The 21,220-nt window shown below is 31.5% G+C and overlaps 1 long non-coding RNA gene across 2 annotated transcripts; it reads right to left on the bottom strand.

The window, feature by feature from the left end:
* Positions 1-18,884: 18,884 nt before the first annotated feature.
* LOC123196007 lies at positions 18,885-21,220 on the bottom strand. Of its 2 annotated transcripts, none has more exons than XR_006497564.1 (3): positions 21,044-21,220; positions 19,430-19,941; positions 18,885-19,335 (listed from the first exon to the last, which is right to left on the bottom strand). It is a non-coding gene; the product is annotated as an uncharacterized LOC123196007 (long non-coding RNA). The 2 variants fall into 2 exon arrangements; XR_006497563.1 differs by having other exon boundaries at positions 19,430-19,879; positions 21,044-21,217.

The raw sequence follows: 21,220 nt of genomic DNA, 5'->3' as shown, positions 1-21,220 counted from the left end.
AAAACCATTGGTAAATCAGTCAACTTGTAAGTCAATTTGGTTGAATGGAACTGGTCAACACTCATTAGGTCGATTGATCAGTCCATAGTCAATAGTTGACTAGTCCTTGGTCATTGATTGATTGATGAATGACCTAGTCAATGATCAACACAATTAGTCAATGACAAGGCATCGTATTGGCGTGTGACAACATGTGAGGGTGCGTATGTCACTTTTTTAGCATGTGAAGGCATGTGTGACCTTGTTTTGGGTGTATGAAAAGATGTGAAAGCTCCCTTGTAGCATGTGAGAGCAATGTGATGCTTGGATCAATGTGTAAAACAAATTCGGCGGTACCAATGTTGCATAGATGCTTGTAATACTTCATTCTGGCTCATGCAAACACAATACAATGTTTCAAAACACATGTTTTCTAAAATCATGCAAACTTGTTAATTAAGAACCATCACATATAATATAAGATGTGATCAACTGATAATCTAATGGTGCTTGTTAAGACTATATATATATATATATATATATATATATAGAGAGAGAGAGAGAGACTTAAAAGTAAGTTGCATTTTCTTAGTTGGAAAAGAAATGATATGTGGTCTAATTATATTCATGCATAACCATTGGATTCCTGTAATAAATGATCTTGTTCTAGATAAGAATGTGAAGAACTTTTAGGATTTTGTGGATATATTATAGCTTACTGAAGAGTGATGCATAGTAATGAATTTGAGAAAATCCACCACTTTATTGTTATTCCGGAATTAACAAAATGCGAGGCGTTTGATCTATCACAAATAACATAGAGACTTTATCGTGCATAAAATGACTAGAAGAATTATACTAGATAATGACATGGTCTTAGTCATAGTGGTGATGCATTTGTTTTATCAAATATTATAAATGTTAAATGTGAGAATTCTGAGATTGACAGGATTTAATAAAATTCTCATCCAAAATTAATATTGATGCAATGCGATTGAATTTTTAAAAGTCAAACATTTGATTCATAAAAGATTATTGGAAACATAATGAATTTTTAATTCTATATCTTATGTGAGATTTTTTATTTTTTAATGCGCGATTTACAACAATTGATATGTAGTTAGTTGTATTAGTTAATGGTGTGTTTGATATGTCTCTACGATAACCATGGCATCCAAGAATATTTTAGGTAATTGAATAAGCGTGAGAAACTAAATAGGGTTAATTATAACATATGACATGTAAAAATTATTATATCCTAGGCAAGGAAGAGACCTTGGAGGGCATAAATCAAGTTATGAAAAAGTCGTGACTACTTGAGGAGAAGAATCCAAATAATGCCTAACACAAATGTGATATGGATGCAAATCATGCATTTGAAAAGTAGGACTTTACTATGTGTGTTATCTTGACTAGCTTTATGAATGACTGGTATAGAACATTAGTAATACTCAACTATACATGCCAAAAGGATGGTTTTGAAAAAAAAGTTTGGAGGAACTATAGTCCCCACACTGAGACAGTTGACCATGAAATTTGATAAATATAAAGAAGTCCCCAATAAGTCGATGAAACAACATTTAAAGGACATGTCAAATATGATTATAGAATTGAAGTCACTTGGGCTCAATCTGATAGATGAATAGCCGATTTGTTAAACACTTTTGAAAAAGCCAATATGAACCTATAAGGGGGTGAATAAGTTCCAAAAAAAAAAATTCTTTCTCATTAACTAAGATTATGCAAAGCAACGATACATAGCAGAGTAGGAATAAATATCAGAGCAAATATCTATAGAGCACTGCATAATAAATAATAATAATAATAATAGAGTGATCAATGCAAAATAGCTTAAGCAAATCAATAAACAACCAATAAGAATTAAAGAGTTGAGATTTAGAAAAACTCAATTTTAGAGTGGTTTGGAGTTTTCTTGTGTAGGCCTCTTACATTCACTTCTCTAAGCAAATCACATTGGAGTTCCACTAGCTCTTGAAAATTTTATACACATAGTATATCTAGGATTGTGCCCACTACACTAGTTGATACAGGATTACACCCAAGATGTTCAATTTTAAAGAGATAAAGGTATTAAATGCCTCTATAAGAAGGGAAAAGTTGAGTGTAGTTGGTCTCTAAATGAATAAAAAGAAGGGAAAAGAACTATTTCCCATCTAAGTTTTAGCCCAATTACAAAAGCATACCCACGCCTGATGAAAAACCCAAACATCCACTCATCTTTAAACCACCGTTAAGTTTTCTCTTAAATATAGAGGTAAAACCATCATTTTACTATTTATTTCAAGTTATATAATTTTATTGCATTTCCCCCCTCTAATTTTGAAAATTAACTTTTACCTCTACACCTGAACTTTGAAAAGTGACTTCTACCCCCCTAAATCCCTAATTTTTTTTTCACTTTCCTTCTGGCTATCGGTAATGACATGGCTAGAGGGAGAGTGATGAGGGTCGTCCAGATCTGGACGACGCTCATCGACCTTCACTAGACAATGAAGCATCGTCCATTCTCTAGATGACGCTCGTCATCCATTTTGAATGACCCTCATTGTCCAGTAAGCATAACACTTGTCATCTAGAATGGACAACGAAGCATCATCCAAAATAGATGACTCTCTATCGTCCAGATTTGGATGACACTCGTCATCCAGATTTAGACGACAGTCATTCTTCTTGGATAATGATCGTCATCTAGAGGTTGATCTCTGGATAAAAACTTCTCCGTCGTTGGTTAGTCGGTCGTTGCCAGAGAAAGTGGCTAAATTTCAGGGGAAAAAAGTAAATTTTTTAAAACTTAATTCAAGGGAAAAATGTTAGTTTTTCAAATTAAAGGGGAGAAAATGAGATAAAATTTTAATTATTTAACATTATTGATAAAATGACAAATTTGCCTCTTAACCCTAACAGAAAATATGTGGGTAGGTCTTAACAGATTAAACTTTGGGTGGGTGTTTAGGTTTTTTATCAAACGTGGGTATACTTTTGAGATTAGGCTAAAACTTAGGCGGGAAATAGTCTTTTTCCCTAAAAAGAAAGCTTGGTTAGAGTTGTAAAGGAAACAACATCTTTTAGGTTTTTCCTTTTCAGCATATAAAATGTCTAACCTTTTGCTCTTCAATCTAAGCTCAATTTATAAAGCTAGGTTGCATTTTATTAGGATTGAGTTGCCATAAAAAACCAACTAAAAAATTCGACAAAGAATGCCTCAATCAAAGTTGCAATGAATAGCTTTAAATGTTCAATGGATAACTTTAAATGCACTTAGCATGGTAGTAAATTTGTGTCACGGTTGACTTGCTTCTTTTTTTTGTTCTGTATAAAAAATTCAAAAGCTTGAATGGGTACATGTCGACTTATGCAAGGTTGAAGTATGGGTTTGATTTTATACAAGATAAAGAGGTATATACTAGACTAAAGTGTAGCACAGTTGGAAGGTTTTGAAAAATTACACGACTAGAAGAATTTTACACGTATCACAATTTGATAATTATATGTCACGACTAAGAGGTTATTAAAAACTACATATCAGTAACTAATTTACACATGTCACACATGGACTGACATTTTATGTCATAGTTGGGACAATTTTTTAGTGTCATAGCTAGAACACATTTGGTATGGCTAGAATAAGTTCTTGTGCAGCAAGCAACCACGATTGGGCACATGGTGAGCTAAAAGAGTGGCATCAAAGCATGTGGCTTGGACATGTGGTATGGCCTAGTTAGAGAGGAAAGTTTCATGGTTAGGATATTAAGAGGTTGGACAAGTGACAATGATGCAATGGATTAGACTTACTTGCTTAGACACGTGGCAGCAATGTAGTAGGTTAGACTTACTTGCTTGGACATGTGGTAGCGATGCATGAAAAGAAAGTGTCACGGCTAGGACATTTACGTGTCTGTAACTTAAACAAGTGGTATGAAGAAGTGACATGACTAGACAACTTTACATGTGGCAAGGCTAAGCAATTTACACGTGGCATGAAATCTCTCTAATGTCACAGTTGGAACGTTATTAGAACATCATGGATGGACCTTTGGCATTTTAATTTTCAGAATATTGAACAGTTAACGCATGACTTTGTCATGGGAGAAAAATGACCAATATTTTCTTGCTTCAAACTTATCTGTAAATTTCACACTTTGTCCATTTCATGATGCATTAATACATTCTTTGGACATGCCAACATATTTAACTTAAGCTTTTATCATTATTAAAAAGTCAAGATGCAATAATCTCCCCCTTTTTGATTGATAACAAAAACTTAGTTCAAATATATATATATATATATAATATAAAGTGAGAAATTTAAGTTTGTATCACACTTACTCCTTTTCACTTTGAGCCTAGAAAAGAAATTGACAAAGTTTCCCTTATATTTCTTTTACTAATTTCTCCATATTTTTAGTTAGTAATCAAATATTAGTATCAATTAGTGTTAAACAAAATTAGTAGGCAATGACAATCAAGCAGAGAAATCAGCATTCAATATCAACATATAATTAGCAAGAGTCAACATCAAAACATAGCAAAAAGATAAGAAACCAAGATTATGAAATGCAAAATGTCATAATATGAAATGCATGATCATGGATGACTACTCATCCAATCACAAACTTCTCGCTAAAAGCTCTCATGATCCTCTCTTAAACGTTGTTGTTCAAGCATGATATGATTTTGCTTTTCATGAATTCCATCCAGAAGAAAATGAAGAGCCTGAAACCTATAGCTCATGAAACTCATCATGTTAGAATATTAAATGTGGAATGGGTTCATCATTTCTTCACCTTCCATTCTGGCTTGTTTTTTAGTTCGAGAGCTCAATCCTAAAATGTCACAATATGCTAGAGGAACATTCACTTGATACTTAGAAGGAATTTGTTCTTCTTAATTGCCAATAATTCTTTAATGCCTTAGACGGTAAGTTCTATATCTGTAGCCTCCTTGATCAGTTTTTTCAATCAATTCCATCTTTATCAAGGATTGAGTTGAAAAATGGTCTAGATCTCTGAATTTTATAAGGTAATATGGATCTTCTTCTATTAAGTTTAATCCAAGTTTTATTGCAATGAAAGATACAATCATACTAAATTAAATTACATGATCATCAATTTTAATGAAGTATAACTGATAGATAACCTAGTGAACAGTATCAACATGAATTCCATATTGAGCAACAAACATCAATTGTAAGTTATGAATTGAAATAGATCCATTTGAGTTTGTTCGAGCATTTTGAGTATAAGTAATTAACCTATGAAATATCATATAGGCTGGGTTATCCAACTTTCTGGACTTAGAAAGATGTGAATCATAAATTTCTTGACCTCTTAACTCATTCCAAGCAACAAAGTAATTAAAGTTTTCTGGAGCATTCAAAACTCCATCATAATTACATTCTAAACACTTGGTGAATATTTCTGGAGTAACAATATGATTATTACCATGCAATCTAAATTTCATAGTAGAATATGTAATGTGATGTTCAACATCTATTCCAACTTTTAGAGAACTATAAAACTCATAAATGAAATTTTATATACATCAAGTCTCATGAAAATATCGGTTCCTCCATTTCATCCTATTTATTATCTCTATAAACTTATTAGCAATGCCAATCTCCTCTAAAATAGGCAAGAATATACTTCTTCCCACAAGAATTTTTCTATTTCTAATTTCTTTTAGGCATTCCTTCTGTTCATCATTTCCAACAAGGATACATAATATGATCAAGAATTACCTAATTCCTTTGACTTAGGTCGCCTAGTTCTTGGAACCATGAAGTTAAATCACAATACAAAAAAAAACTTGAATTGTCGTTGACACAAATTTGTGAGAATCGTGATGAATATAAGAACAAATCATGAGAACTTGTCAATAAGAAGCTTTGGTGAATAAATGTAATATGAAGTGAGTATGCTACAAGGGTTGTCCTTGTGAGAATATTATGAAAAAAGTGGAGCAAACTAGAGCAAAGAAAAAGGAAATGTATGTCAGCAAAGAGAGTGAATAGAAAATTTAGGGCTTTGTTTTTAGTAATAAAAAGTGATATGTGACACTAAATGACCTGAAAACTAAATATATATAATTTTTTTTAAATAAATGCATAAAGAAGCATTGTCATGAGTGGCATGTTTAGCATGCACACTATGACACATGTGACCAAAAAAATAATATATATAAACATATGTGTAAATGTGATAGAATAAGATAATAATAATAAAATAACAATAGAATAATATATGTATATAAATAAAACAATAAATTCATATAGACATTGTGAATGTCCAGGTTCAAATCACATTTAACTAGTTGTGCCAAAAATTATTTTTAACAGATGCATTTTCTAGAAATTAGCAGAGTTGATTTTTGTCCTAAAGCATAAATAGATGACCATGCAGGTCAAATAAAATTTATAATGACTTTTCAAATCAAGATTTCTAGACAATCTCAACAAAAACAAACTTTTAAAAAATTTTCAGGTCATGGTTTTCTAAACAATCTCAGTAGAAACAACTAAAACTTAAAAAAAAAATTTATGGACTTAGTTCAGCAAAGAAAGGTGACCAAAATATTCAATATCTCAAAATAATGAAATTTGAATATTTTGATCAAGTTAAGGACATTTGATATAATTCGAGATTCGATTAACTTTGAACACAAGTTTGAATTGATTCGACTCGAATTTGTATTATGCATTTATGCTATGTGAATAAAAATACATTTTTAAATGATCACAAAATATCTACGTTCATCTTGACAAGCACAAATATAGCACAATCAATCAAGATACCATACTAAAGTTAACATAATCAAGATTCAACATAATCAATTAATGAGAGCAGTAAACACTTACTTGATTTCCATTGATCATACCAAACTCTCTTCAAATTAAACACTTAATTTGCATTGATCATACCCAACTTTCTTCGAATAAAGCAAAAACAATCCTTATCAAAAGGCTTAGTAAAAATGTCAGCAAGTTGATGATTAGTGTCAATAAATTCAATCCGAATATCACTCTTACTAACATGATCATGCAAAAAGTGATGTATAATGTTTATATGCTTTGTCCTAGAATGCAAGATAGGATTTTTGGAAAGTTGAATGGTACTTATGTTGTCACAAAAGATTGGGATGTTTTTCATTTCAAAACCAAAATCCATAAGTTGTTTCATTCATAAAGGTTTTGCATAACAATTAGCCATGAAAACATATTTAGCTTTGGTAGTATATGTTGCCACCAAATTTTATTTTTTTGAAAACCAAGAGACAAGCATGATACCTAAAAAATGACAAGTGCTACTTGTGTTTTTCCTATATATTCGATATCCTCTAAAATTGAACTCCAAAAATGCTTGTAATTCGAATGAAGATCCTTTAGAGTACCATAAACCAACATTTAAGGTACCCTTAAGGTATCTCAAGATTTGTTTAACAACACTGAGATGTGATTCCTTAGGATTCACTTGAAAACATGCATACATGCATACACTAAACATGACATCAGGCTTAGATGCAGTCAAATACAATAATGCGCCTATCATGCTTCTATATGCTTTGGTATCAACACTTTAACCTCCCTCATCCATATCTAATTTTAGAGACATACTTATGAGAGTAGGTTGCTCCTTGACATCTTGCATGTTAAACCTTTTGAGAAGGTCTTTGGCATATTTGGCTTGGTTGAGCAAGATCTCTTCCTTTGTTTGATTGATTTGAAGTTCTAAGAAGTATTTTAGCTCTTCCATCATACTCATTTCAAACTCACCCTATATCATCTTAGAAAAATCTCTACAAAGAAACTCATTAGTAGTACCAAAGATGATGTCATCAATATAAATTTGAACAATTAAAATATCTTGCATATGTCTTTTTATAAATAAGGTGGTATTCACTTTTCTTTTTGAAAAATCATTTTGAATTAAAAAAAGACTTAATCTTTCATACCAAGCTTTAGAAGCTTACTTTAAACCATATAAAGATTTTCCCAATCTAAACACATGATTTGGAAATTTGTGATTTTAAAAATTGAAATGTTGTTCAACAAAGACTTCTTCTTAATAAAACCATTTAAAAATGAACTTTTGATATCCATTTGAAATAATTTGAAATCAAAATGACATACATATGCAAGCCACATTCTAATTGCTTCTAGTCTAGCTATAGGTGCATAGATTTCATCAAAATCAATACCTTCCTTTTGAAAATACCCTTGAGCAATTAGTCTCATCTTGTTTTGAATAACAATGTCAAACTCATCCACTTTATTTTGGTATACCCATTTTGTGTTGATGGTCGGATGATCCGTTGACCTTGGAACTAGTTCCCAAACATTACTTCTTTCAAATTGGTATAACTCTTCTTACATTGCAAACACCCAACTTTCATTTTCAAGAGCTTTTTCTACCATCTTAGGCTCTATTTGTTACAAGAATGTCATATATTGGCATGTGTTCCTCAATAAAGCTCTAGTTTTTACTCCTTGGGTAGGGTTTCCAATAATCCTTCATTCTTTCACTTCTCCCTTTCGATATGAGATTTCTCTTTGTGGTTCTTGAGGTTACATGAATTCATCCTTTTGATCTTTAATCTCAAATTGATGATCTTCTTTATTTTCTTTTGGTTGAAATGAGTCCTTGATTTGTAAATCCTTCATGAGCTTAATGACTTCATTTTCATTTTTATTATATGCATACTTGAGAGATTCATCAAATACCACATGAATAAATTCTTCAACTAAGAGAGTTCTCTTGTTGAAGACTCTGTATGCTTTGGCTAAGGAAGAGTAACTTAGGAAAATTGCTTCATCTAACTTGGCATTGAATTTTCCTAAGTTATCCTTACAATTATTGAACACAAAACATTTGCACCCAAAGGGATGAAAATATGCAATATTTTTTTTTTTCCTTTGAATAACTCATAAGGAGTTTTCTTGAGAATTAGTCTAATCATGACCTTATTTATAATGTAACATGAAGTATTAATGACTTCATCCCAAAAATCATTAGGCAAATCATTTTCGCACAACATGGTCTAGTTAATTTTACAAGTGTCCTATTTCTTTCTCAATAACTCCATTTTGTTGAGAGATCCTAGGTGCCAAAAAATTGGGTTCAATGTCATGTTTATTACAAAATATTTCAAAATCCAAATTTTCAAACTCTTTTTTATGATCACTTTTAATGCATGTAATTGCAAAACCTACTTGGTTTTGCAATTTCTTAACAAATGAAACAAATGCATGGAATGTATCACCTTATTTATAAGAAGCAAGACGCAAGTAAATCTTAAAAACTTGTCAATAATTACAAAACAATAATGCTTTCTACCTAGACTTATAGTTCTAAATGGTTCACATAAGTCCATATGTAAAAGTAAAAGGGCTCTTAAGGTTGATACACAATTTTTAGACTTAAAGCAAATTCTTATTTGTTTGCCTTTCATGCAAGCATCACACATATGATCCTTTTTAAAAATTAGTTTAGGAAAACCTTTTACTAAGTTTCTTTTTGAAAGCTTTTGAAGAATATCAATGCTTGCACGTCTTAGTCTTCTATGTCATAGCCACATGTCCTCCTCTTTAGTTGACATGAGACATAGGTCTCTAAATGTAATATCAGGTAAGTCTATAATGTACACATTTGAATGCCCATGGCTAATGAATGCAATTGCATTTGTGTTATCATCAACAATTTCATAACATAAAAAATAAAGACTAATCTTAAATCTCTTGTCATACAATTGACTTATAATAAGTAAATTATGCTTAAGATCTTCAACTAGTAAAACATCATTAATTGAAAAAGATGAGTTATCTATTGTGTTGGTGCTAACTACTTTTCTTTGGAGTTGTCTCCAAAGTTGACATTACCTCCATCGTTAGCCTTTAAACAGAAGAATAAACTTTTATCTCCCGTCATGTGTCACAAGCATCCACTAAATACCATTTGTTAGAGAATCTTAAGGAAGATTGCAGACAAGCTTACAAGATAAATCCATCTATTTACTTTTTGGTACCCAAATAGTTTTGGTCTTAGGTCCAACAACATTAGCTTAAGTATCCCTTTAGGAACCCAAACCTTCTACACTTTAAAAGATTTACTATTCCTAATTAGACAATGTCTAATAGTATGCCCAATGAATGAACAAAATTTGCATTTCATATATAATGTATAAGACTTATTTAATGACCTATATGTGTTTGAAAAAATGTTACTTCCATTATAGTCTAATCCTTCCTTATTAAGACCACTTCTTTGAGATGCAAACATCTCATTCAACCTCTTAGTGCCTATTTTGAAATTTTCAAATAATTCATTCAAACTAGATACCTTTTTTCTTTAATTTTTCATGTTCCTCTGTCATGCATGTTAATTTCTTTGGGCATGATTCCTTTCATTTTTAACAACATCATATTTCTTAGCCAATTCATCATGATCATGCGCAAGTATATCATGTTCTTTTTTAATGCAAATTAATAGTTTCTTTAATGATTTATATTTTGCTTCCATATTTTCATACTCATGCATCAGGGTTTTAAATGCATCTTGTAATTTATGCAAACAGTCTGAGTTTGAATCATTCACCTCATCCTCCAAATCACTCCAGGTGGCAACAAACACTTTCTTCTTGAATCTTTTCTCCTTTTTATCCTTCTTCTTTTTTCTTAGAGGACAATCTTGGCAAATATGGCCTGGTTTCTTGCATTCATAACATATCATCTCATTGTTGCCTTTTTTGCCATCCTCTTTTGTTCTTCTTTGTCTAGCAAACTCCTTTTCCTTTGTTCCTTTTTTATCTTGATAGAAATTTGTTAAATTTACTAGCCAAGAGACTCATATCATCTTTATCCATGGAAGAATTTCCTTCATTTTCCTTTTCATCCATAACCTTCAATGCAATATCTTTTTTAGCCTTAACTTCTTCTTCTTTTGGTTTTCTCTTCATTTCATAAGTAAAGAGACTTTCTATAAACTCATCCATTCCTATCTTGCTAAGATCTTTGAACTCTTTAATAGCCATTACCTTTATAGTTCAAGAATCCGATAATAATCTCAAAATCTTATTTATCAATTTGATTGTCTCAAATCTCTTTTCGAGCCCTTTGAGATCGTTTACCAAGTTAGAGAACCACTTGTACATGTCAGTTATGTTTTCTCCAGATTTCATTTTGAATAACTCGTATTCTCATAAGAGAAACTCAATCTTTGATTCTTTAACTTAGTTTGTTCCTTTCATATGTGGTTTGAAGTATGGTCTAAACTTCTTTAGTAGACTCACAAGTCAATACCTTATTAAATGTTGTGTCATTAAAAGCATAAAACAAGATGTTCATAGTTGTAGCATTTAAGCTCATCATCTTTTCATCCTCATCATTAAAATCCATTTCATTTTTTAGTTCATTGGTTATAAGGTCTATTAGGGCAAAATCACCATGTTCAATGATTCTTGAAAATCTAAAGTTAATAGACCAAACAAGAAGTCTCATTCTAATTTTCTATTGGGTATAATTTGTTCCACAAAGCAAATGAGGCCTCGTGGTGCATTGCCCTTTAGCGAAAATAGGAGTAGATGTATTAGCCATTGAGAAAGAAGATCATTTACTTTAAAAATCGTTACATTTTAATAAAAACTAGAGTTCAGGCTCTAATACCAATTGTTAAACATTTTTGAAATAACTAATATGAACCTAAAGGGGAGTGAACAAGTTCTAAAAGAAATTTCTTTCTCAGCAACTAAGATTATGCAAAACAACAATAAATAGCAAAGCAACAATAAATATTAGAAAAAATATCTACAGAGCATTGTAACAATAAATAATAATAATAACAGAGTAATCAATGCAAAACAACTTAAGCAAATCAACAAACAGTTAACAAGAATTAAAGAGTTGAGATTTAAAAAAGTTCAATTTTAGAGTGGTTCAAAGTTTTCTCTTACAAGTCTCCTACATCTACTTCTCTAAGCAAATCATGTTGGAATTTTATTATCTCTTGAAAATTTTCTAAACATAGTCTATCCAAGATTATGTTTGCTACATTACTTAATACGGGATTGCACCCAAGATAAAGTTATAAATACAAGCTAAGTGTAGTTGGCCTCTTAATGAATAAAAAGAAAGTTTGGTGAGAATTATAAAGAAAACAGAGGCTTTTAGGTTTTTCGTTTTTAGAGTATAAAATGTCTAACCTTTTGCTCTTCGATCCAAGCTCAATTTTTAGAGTTAAGTTGTATTTCATTGAGATTGAGTTGCTGTTAAAAACTAATTGAGAAATTTAGCGAAGAAGGCCTCAATCAGAGTTGTAATAGATAGCTTTAAATGCTCAATGGATAGCTTAAAATGTACTTAACACAGGTGACTTGCTTCATTTCTATGTCTAGTATAAAAAATCTAAAAGCTTAAACGAGTATATGTCAGCTTGTGCATAGTTAAAATACAAGTTTGATTTTACATGAGATAAAAAGGTGCATGATTGGACTAAAGTGTGGCATGGCTAGAAGGTTTTGAAAAACTATACGACTAACAGAATTTTACACGTGTCACATTTTGATTGAATTATGTGTCATGGTTGGGAGGTTTTTAGAAACTTTATGGTAGGGATATTTACATGTGTCACACTTGGATTGGCATTCAATGTCATAGCTGGGACAATTTCTGAGTATCATAGTTGGAATATATTTAGCATGGTTAGGATGAGTTCTTGAGTAGCAAGCAACCACAACTGGACACTTGGCAAGCTAAAAGAATGGTAATAAAGCATGTGGCTTGAACACATGGCATGGTCTGGCTAGACAATAAGGGCTTTTTTAAGTGTCATGATTGGGACACTTTTTTAAGTGTCATGGTTAGGACAATAAGGGCTTGGACATATGGCAGTGATGTAATGGATTAGACTTACTTGTTTAGACATATGGCAACAATGCGTGAAAAAAAATGTCACCATTAGGACACTTTTTAGGTGTCATAACTGGGACATTTAAATGCTTGTGTCTTGGACACGTGGTGTAAGGAAGTGACATAGCTGGATAGCTTTACAAATGGCAAGGCTGGGCAATTTACATGTGGCATGAAACCCTTCGATGTCACAGTTAGAACATTATTAGCACATCATGACTGGACCTTTGGTATTTTTATTTCCAAATAACTGAATGATTAACATATGACTTCCTTATAAGAGAGGAACGACCAATATTTTCTTGTTTCAGCATGTCATATATTTGCATTTACATCCATACTTTTGGGAGTATCAAATAATAAAAAACTAACATTATCATTTCCATAATGAAGGGTATCCAACACCATAAAATCATTTAACAACAAATCAAATTCATAGAAATCATTACTATTATATATTTTGATAGAGTTCCTAGAGAAATTCAAAATTATATCCTAGTTTATGTAAAACAAGCACTGAAATCAAAAATTTGTTGGATGTCTAGATCATATAGGATTTCATGTAGATATAAGGTTTAGCCACCTCGTAAAACTAATTTGCATGTGTTTATCCCTTTTAGTTCAACTCTTGTGTTATTGCCTATGTAAATCCATCTCACCTTCTTCAGTATTCGATGAATTTCCACTAAAGCTCCTTTGTCAAAAGCTACATGGTCTGTGGCTCTTAAGTCTACAATCCATATAGGATGAAACTTAGTTAATTATATAGCATTAGAAACAAAAGTTTCATCACTCAAGGTAGAATAAGATAATATCTTTTTCGATTTTATGCATTCACGGGCGAAATGACCCTTCGTACCACAATGATAACATGCATCTTACTTTTGTCTCTTTTTCTAACATGTTTATCATTTTTTCGATTGAATTGCTTGTTCTTATTCTTAGAGCCTTGTACAATCTCCTTCCTCTTCTTGAACTTACGCCATTTGCTTTTGAAGCTAGAAAAACTCTTTGAACTTAACTATGCAACATATGCATGAGCATTTGGTCCAACTACCTCAAGATGTTAATCCTCTAGCACAATATGATGAGTAATATCAGCAAAAGTCCTTAAATTCTTATTGTAGGGCATATTCACCTTTATATATTCCTAATTTTTAGAAAGAGATTGTAATACTGCATGAACCTTGTTATAAGACAACTAACAATTGCAAAAACTCCATAACAAAGAGGTGTAGCATAGAGGAGAAATTGAACTCCATTGGAAATGACTAAGTTAATGATGGCATAGGAAAATCCTCTAATACAATTTTGAGGGGATACATCATTATTTGTTGTCTATACATGTAAATGTGTGCCTTTTAAATCAATTGTTTCCACTCCCTATAGAAAACTTAATTTAAATTTATTATGGGGTCAACATCATATATCCATGACTCTTCCCATAAGTTTGGACAAGTAGGAGTAGAGGAAAGAAATACTTTTTTTTTATAAGATATGTTGAACACTCCAAAGGGTATGTGTTTAATAGGAAGGATTCTGCTAAAACATTAATTAAAATTGAATTAGAAAATGCTACATTCATAGAGGATATTTTTCTTAATAGAGATGATATTTATACAAATTTTCATCTATATGTGATAGAAGAAGAATAGGGAATAGGGAATAGGCAAATCTCAATGATCAATAGTCGAGTCTTAAAAAATAATATATTTAACTATTCTAGACAGTAGGAGCAAATGAGATTGAGCTCCAACTTATTTTGGATACTAGGAACAATGATTCTTAATTTCTTGTCTCATCTATCCCAACCAAGTAGGAGCAATATGATTAAGCTTTAATTTATTTCGGATAATAGGAATAAGGATCTTTAATTGCTTTGAAGTGGACGTTTGAAAGTACTTAAACGACATTTAAAAATTAAAAACAAGGTTTTCATTACCAATCCTCAAGATGATTAAGAACATAAAAACATAAAAGAAAATCTCTCATCCCCTGAAAAATATATGGGGAATAGTGATAACCACACATATAAAAGCACTTTTTTCTATTTAAGTGGGCCATGTAACTATTCATAAACTAAAGAAGAAGGTTCACCAACCACTGGAGTCAAGAATTTACTTATATGGGCCAAGGTTAGATTCAATCTGAGCTACTTGAAATCAAATTGTAGTTTGGATCAAACGAGCTAAGTTTAAACTAATATTTGGAATCATTTTTATAAATGAATCAAATTCAAACCAATTCAAACATTCAAGTTTGAACTTAAGTCAAATTGAGCCTAAGATTAATCACTTTTAAGGCAAATTTGAATCACATCTTATCGATCTTAGGCTAACCCTTGTTTGAGCTTATGTCTAGATCGAATCCTTGTGTCACTAAAGAAAATGACTAAGTTTGAAAGAAACACATGCTTGTGTATAAGGGAATACCACCTGTGTGTAGTCAATATATTTGAATCTTAGATAAAAAACAATTTATGTTGATTTCAAAAATTATCATTAATGGGTAATAGTAAGCGTACTTGTGTGTATAATGGCACACAACAATGTGTTGTGCATTTCTGGCACAAATAAAAGAATGCAAAGGCATTTGGCTTATCAGAACTCACTTTATATTCAAAAAACTAGAAAGAAAATTGAGGGAGTTTGAGGACTTTGAAGTCAAGGAACGCAAAGAGCCATTGGTAATTCATGAAAAGACTTGCTTGATCGTCGTTGGAAAGGTAAGTCAATGAACCTTCTCTATATTTTCTTATGTGATTTCTGACAATTTGATGATATTTTAATTTAATTGAGTACAGTTATCATGTTGTTCTTATTAGTGTATGCTTATGAACCATTTATGTTGTCAGTTTTATGACATTTCATCTTGTATATATGTAATAATGATTTTTTAATAAAAGAAAGTGTTTTTTGTTTATATATGTAAACTGCCTTTTTGCTTTAATATGAAGTATGTATATAAACTATCTAGATAATTCATTTAATAAGCAAGACTGGATTATCAAATTGTTCCATACGGATGTAACATTAATTAAGCAATAATGTCATATAATAGACATACTCAATATCTCCAGTTGAATATCTTGAGATGATATTAATGCGAGTGATGATAATGGTCATGTTAACAGGGCATTAGTATAGATTAATAATTAATGAACTGTTTTCAAACATGATCAAGCCACGAGACACTTCCTCGATACTGAATGGTTGGCTTTGAGAGTCAGTCTTTCCATCATCACCCATTTTTTATCTAGTTAATAAAGTAGAATCTTGAATGATTCCATGAGAATCTTAATTGCTTAATTTCCCTTGCAGGTCATTTTGTTGAGCCAGATCAAACCTCTCACTTCCAGCCACTTTTATAGTGGTCAGTTTAATTAGATTGTACTTGATCCACTGTGGAACTATCTATTACATCGATTTACATAAATAGTGCAGCTGTGTCAGGAGAAGATAGGATTTTTGGAATGAATAAACCATGATTTTAGGTTCCAATATTACCTTCTCATCCACAGTATGCAACTGCTTGACATCATGAAGGGATGAATTTAACATGTTTCTTATGTCAGTGTTAACCCTGGTTTATTAGAAAATAGTGAATATGAAAATTCTCTCTTTTTATTAGGTTGTATATTTGAATGTGAGTAGTGAATAATTTTGCTTTAGTGCTAAATTAGGCTTTTAGTTAAGTGGAGATGGAATTCATATAAATTTCAATTTTTGATTCTTTACATAAATTTCTGTATTCAATTCTTTAAATAGGTGCATATATTATCTATTGTACCTGACTGTGATTTGGTTCCATATTGGTGCTCTGCTACAAACAACTGGATTTTAATCAACCATTTCTATCTATAAGGCGGTTATCATCAACAGTGACCACCTCAGAAGCTAAGGTTAAAAAGAAAATAGCCAATACTGTTCCCAACATACCTGCTCTTCCTGCTTACAACTCAGAGTTGAAATCAGTCCAATCAGGAACCCAGGAACTATTTCTTTCGTGTGGGAGCAAACACCAGAAAGGCCCAAGAATGAAAGCAAATCACAAACCCAAGCTCCTGAGCAACCCCCCATTGCCTAAAGCTTCCACCTGCATGGATTTTAAAATGTTAAACAGAAGCCTTTGGGCAAAGCTCGTGAAGGTACTAACATAAATGGTCCTAAACGGGAAATGTTCAAACCAATTCTAAAAATGTTATCACATAATTAAATATTATTTTATTCTTAATTCAAAATAATTCAATTACATGATAATATATATTCAATGTGTATATTATTTGTATACTCAAAATAAGTATACATAATTTTATTTATAATTAATTGAGGTCTAATAAAAATGTCTTCATACGTACATACATATATATATATATAAAAGACAATTTTATTGTACTATTTTGTTTATCCAATTTTTTTATCGTTTAGTGTTCATTTCTTATGTTTAAAGTAAGATTCAATCTATAAAATGGAAAAGAATATTTACTTTTGTTTATTTTGTTTTATATAATATAAATTTCATAAATATGTTGAAGATTTTTTTTATATTTTTTTAAAAAGGCTTTTTTTTCTTTTTTTTTTTTTGGATGAATTTTAGGGCTATTTGGTGAGTGAGTTGTGAATATTAGGCTATAATAGAGTGAAAGTGTTTTTTTGGTTTTCAGTAATATGGATAAAAATTTTGATTTGGTTTGTTGTTAAAATTTAAAAATGTCATGTACAATCTTTGAAAAATCACATAAAAATTTACGTTATCCCCAAATTACAGAATTTGTAGAGGTAATGTTTAGTGAAATGTTTTTGCCTATATCATAAAAGTAAGTCGGGTTCTTATGCAACATCCTTAGACTAATACATGACATTATGTGACAATGTCTAATATCATACGCAATGTTGCCCAACTTTTTGAGGTGTTGCATAATAGGCAAAGATTTTTTTTTTCAACATTTAACAGTTTTTTAAAAAATCATTGAACATTTTAGAAAAAAATTTTTAGATATATGTTTCAATTTTTTTTGTTAGAACATAGCATCGAGAAGAAAAAAAAAATCTATAGGTTTAACCATACAACCCATTGTCACCTGATGAGATAATGTTAACTTATATGCATATATTGATCAAATGTCGGTTAAATTAAATGTTTGAGTTAGGGTTTGCTAAAAAACATTGCATATTATAAACATGTATAGATTTTGATTACATTGTTAGTGTTGACTTTTCATTTATTCAAAGGTAGATGACATTTTATAAAATATGAACATAATACAACCTCAAAACATGAAAATGATGTTTGTCAATGTTGATATTTTAAATATGCCAAAACTAAATATGCACAAAGTATCTTGAAAAACTAAAATTTTCAACAAGAACATGTTCGATGTTGAAGGTAAACCAATATGTTACTTTAACATATGGATAAACAAACCTAAGATGTGGAAAAATAATACAAAATCTAAAGCCTCTAATAATAACCAATATTTTCAAGTAGTGGCTCGCTTCATTTGTTTCTTTCAACCAACACCACCACCACAACCTACTTCTATGTGTCCTTCTCTTTCACATATATCAAATCTACTAAAGTGTTCTTGAGGAGTTACCACCAAAAGAGAATATGATCATTGATATCATTGAGATTGATGAAACAACCATGCAAAGTAGAAAAGTGTCTTATTGTGTGATTAGAATTTCTTTTAGAAAAATATGTGCGAATTGCAACAAATAAGTGTCTAGTAAATGGACCTATGCCTATTGCTAAGAACCAATTAGCAACACTTGTTGAAGTACAACTAATAATGCCTAATAAGGATCGGTTGAGTGATATCATTGAAGGTCTGACTAATGTCATCAACACCTTGATCTATTGAATAGGCAATACTACCCTAATGACACTATTACAAACTCAAGACCCCTTCCAGCAAAAAACCATTACAAGGTCACAAACTTCTCATGGCGATCTCTCGCCTTTGCCAGTAGAGAAAACAACAGAGAACTTCCCAATAAAATATCCAAAATGCTTATTTGCATGGAGGTGATAACTCACATCATGAACATTTTGCTTCCTGTCATGGTGTCAACATATGACAAGTAGGTAACAATGTCACCAGGAAGCATGAATTAAAAGTGAACAATCACAAGCTAGAAACTCAGTTTGTACAGAGTCTATACAGTTTGTTTGTAGGCATAATTTTAACTCTTGGACTAAATGCAACTTCTTATTACAGGAATATAAATGGGCAGAGAGATTTACAATTACCCGCTGTATACTAAGTATAGGAAGAAGCATCTCGGACTTTGAGGAGAAAATTTTTCGAGGAGATGAGAAAGTGTTTTGAGAAGCCTTGAAGCCATTTAAATTATGGACTTCACAACCAACTGTATACATGATTCCATAGGCTTAAGGTTTCTATTGTTTTATGCTTCTAGAATAGGTGTACGTAGTTCCTGAAAGACAAAGACATTGAATACCAGAATTTAGCTTAAATTGGATTGCATTCTGGTAAAGATAAAATAAATGGAAATGAAAGTTGCAAATAACCTCTGAGAAACGTAAATGTCCATGGTGTCCATTCGAGGTTTTGACAATAGTTTTCCACTTGGGATCAACTGAGGGAGACTTGGAACCCTGAAATCTTGTACAATTAAGTGTACCAAACAAAGAACAACTATATGATTTCCTTCCAGGTGGAAGCTTTGGAACAATGGGAGGTTGCTCAGGAGCTTGAGTTTGTGATTTGCTATCATTCTTGGGCCTTTCTGGCATTTGCTCTCACACGAAAGGAATAGTTTGTGGGTTCCCAATCGGACCTGATTTCAACTCTGACTTGTAAACAGGGAGAGCAGGTATTTTGGGAACAGTATTGACTGTTTTCCTTTTAACCTCAGCTTCTGAGGTGGTCACTGTTGATGAGAACCGCCTCACAGATAAAAATGGTTGATTAAAATCCAGTTGCTTGTCTTCCATCAAATTCTTCAGCAACATGAATTACTTCAGCAGAGCACCAATATGGAACCAAATCACAGTCAGGTACAACAGATAATATATGCACCCTAATAAAGAATTAAATAAAAAAATTTATGTAAAGAATCAAAAATTGAAATTTTTATGAATTCCATCTCCACTTAACTAAAAGCCTAATTTAGCACTAAAGCAAAATTATTCATTACTCACATTCAAACATATAACCTAATAAAAAGAGAGAATTTTCATATCCATTATTTTCTAATAAATCGGGATTAACACTAACATAAGAAACAGGTTAAGCATGAATAAGTTTGAAGCCTCTTGCTCAAGATTCAAAACCTGTGTTTGTTTGTTAGAAGCTTTTATCTCAATTTAAAATTTTATGACTGATGGAGCATTTCCGCACCTGATCAAAATTTATTTCTCTTCATCATTGTAATTTCAAAAACTCAATTTGACAGAGCAACAATACTAACTTGCTTATACAGATGACAGTAACACTTATTAAGGTTCCACATTTACTGTTGCTAGTTCAATTAGCAACAGAAAAGAGGATTTAGCTGTCTAACAAACTTTCAGATAAGTGAAACTCAAGAAACTGATCTGATTTATTATTAATGGAGATAACTGCCGGCTCCATACAACTTAAAGGCCAATAAGAATCTATAATCCGAAGGACATACATCAAATTAACACTACAGAAAATAAAAAAGAACCTCCCTCAAGAGTGGAACTCAAATCTTTCATTAGCCTCCGAATATATCGAAAACCCTTCTCTCTTTTTTCTTTCTTTTGCAATGTAATGACTATATCTATGCCCAAAGGTCACAAAAATTTTGAACAAACCAACAAACAGCTACAAATCTTTAATTGCAGAAACGTGTCTCACCCAAGGGAACAAAGAAAGAAATCAAAATCTTGAATCATACCAGAAGCAGATCTCATTAACACATACTTCTACTTCATCAAATTAATAAATTACGAAGCACCAACAAGCAGCTACAAATCTTTAATTGCAGAAACGTGTCTCACCCAAGGGAACAAAGAAAGAAATCAAAATCTTGAATCATACCAGAAGCAGATCTCATTAACACATACTTCTACTTCATCAAATTAATAAATTACGAAGCACCAACAAGAAGTCAATCCACAAAAGAAACAAACTGAGGCCAGAGAAACAACAAATACCTCTTGAAAACGTCGATTCAGAAAACAATGTGGTTAATTTCTTGTAAATAATAAGCAAAACGAACAAGAGAGAGAGGATCAAACGGTTGGAAACGCGAGAGGAAGAAAGAGATCAGATTTATTTAATGTTTGTAGGCATGTGCTCATTTTAAAAAAGGGCGAGAAGTGGTAACGTTA

This window comes from Mangifera indica, chromosome 14, assembly GCF_011075055.1.
Source record: "Mangifera indica cultivar Alphonso chromosome 14, CATAS_Mindica_2.1, whole genome shotgun sequence".
Taxonomy (NCBI): domain Eukaryota; kingdom Viridiplantae; phylum Streptophyta; class Magnoliopsida; order Sapindales; family Anacardiaceae; genus Mangifera; species Mangifera indica.
Note: the sequence above shows the minus strand (reverse complement) of the source record. Positions and strands in the feature narration are given on the sequence as shown.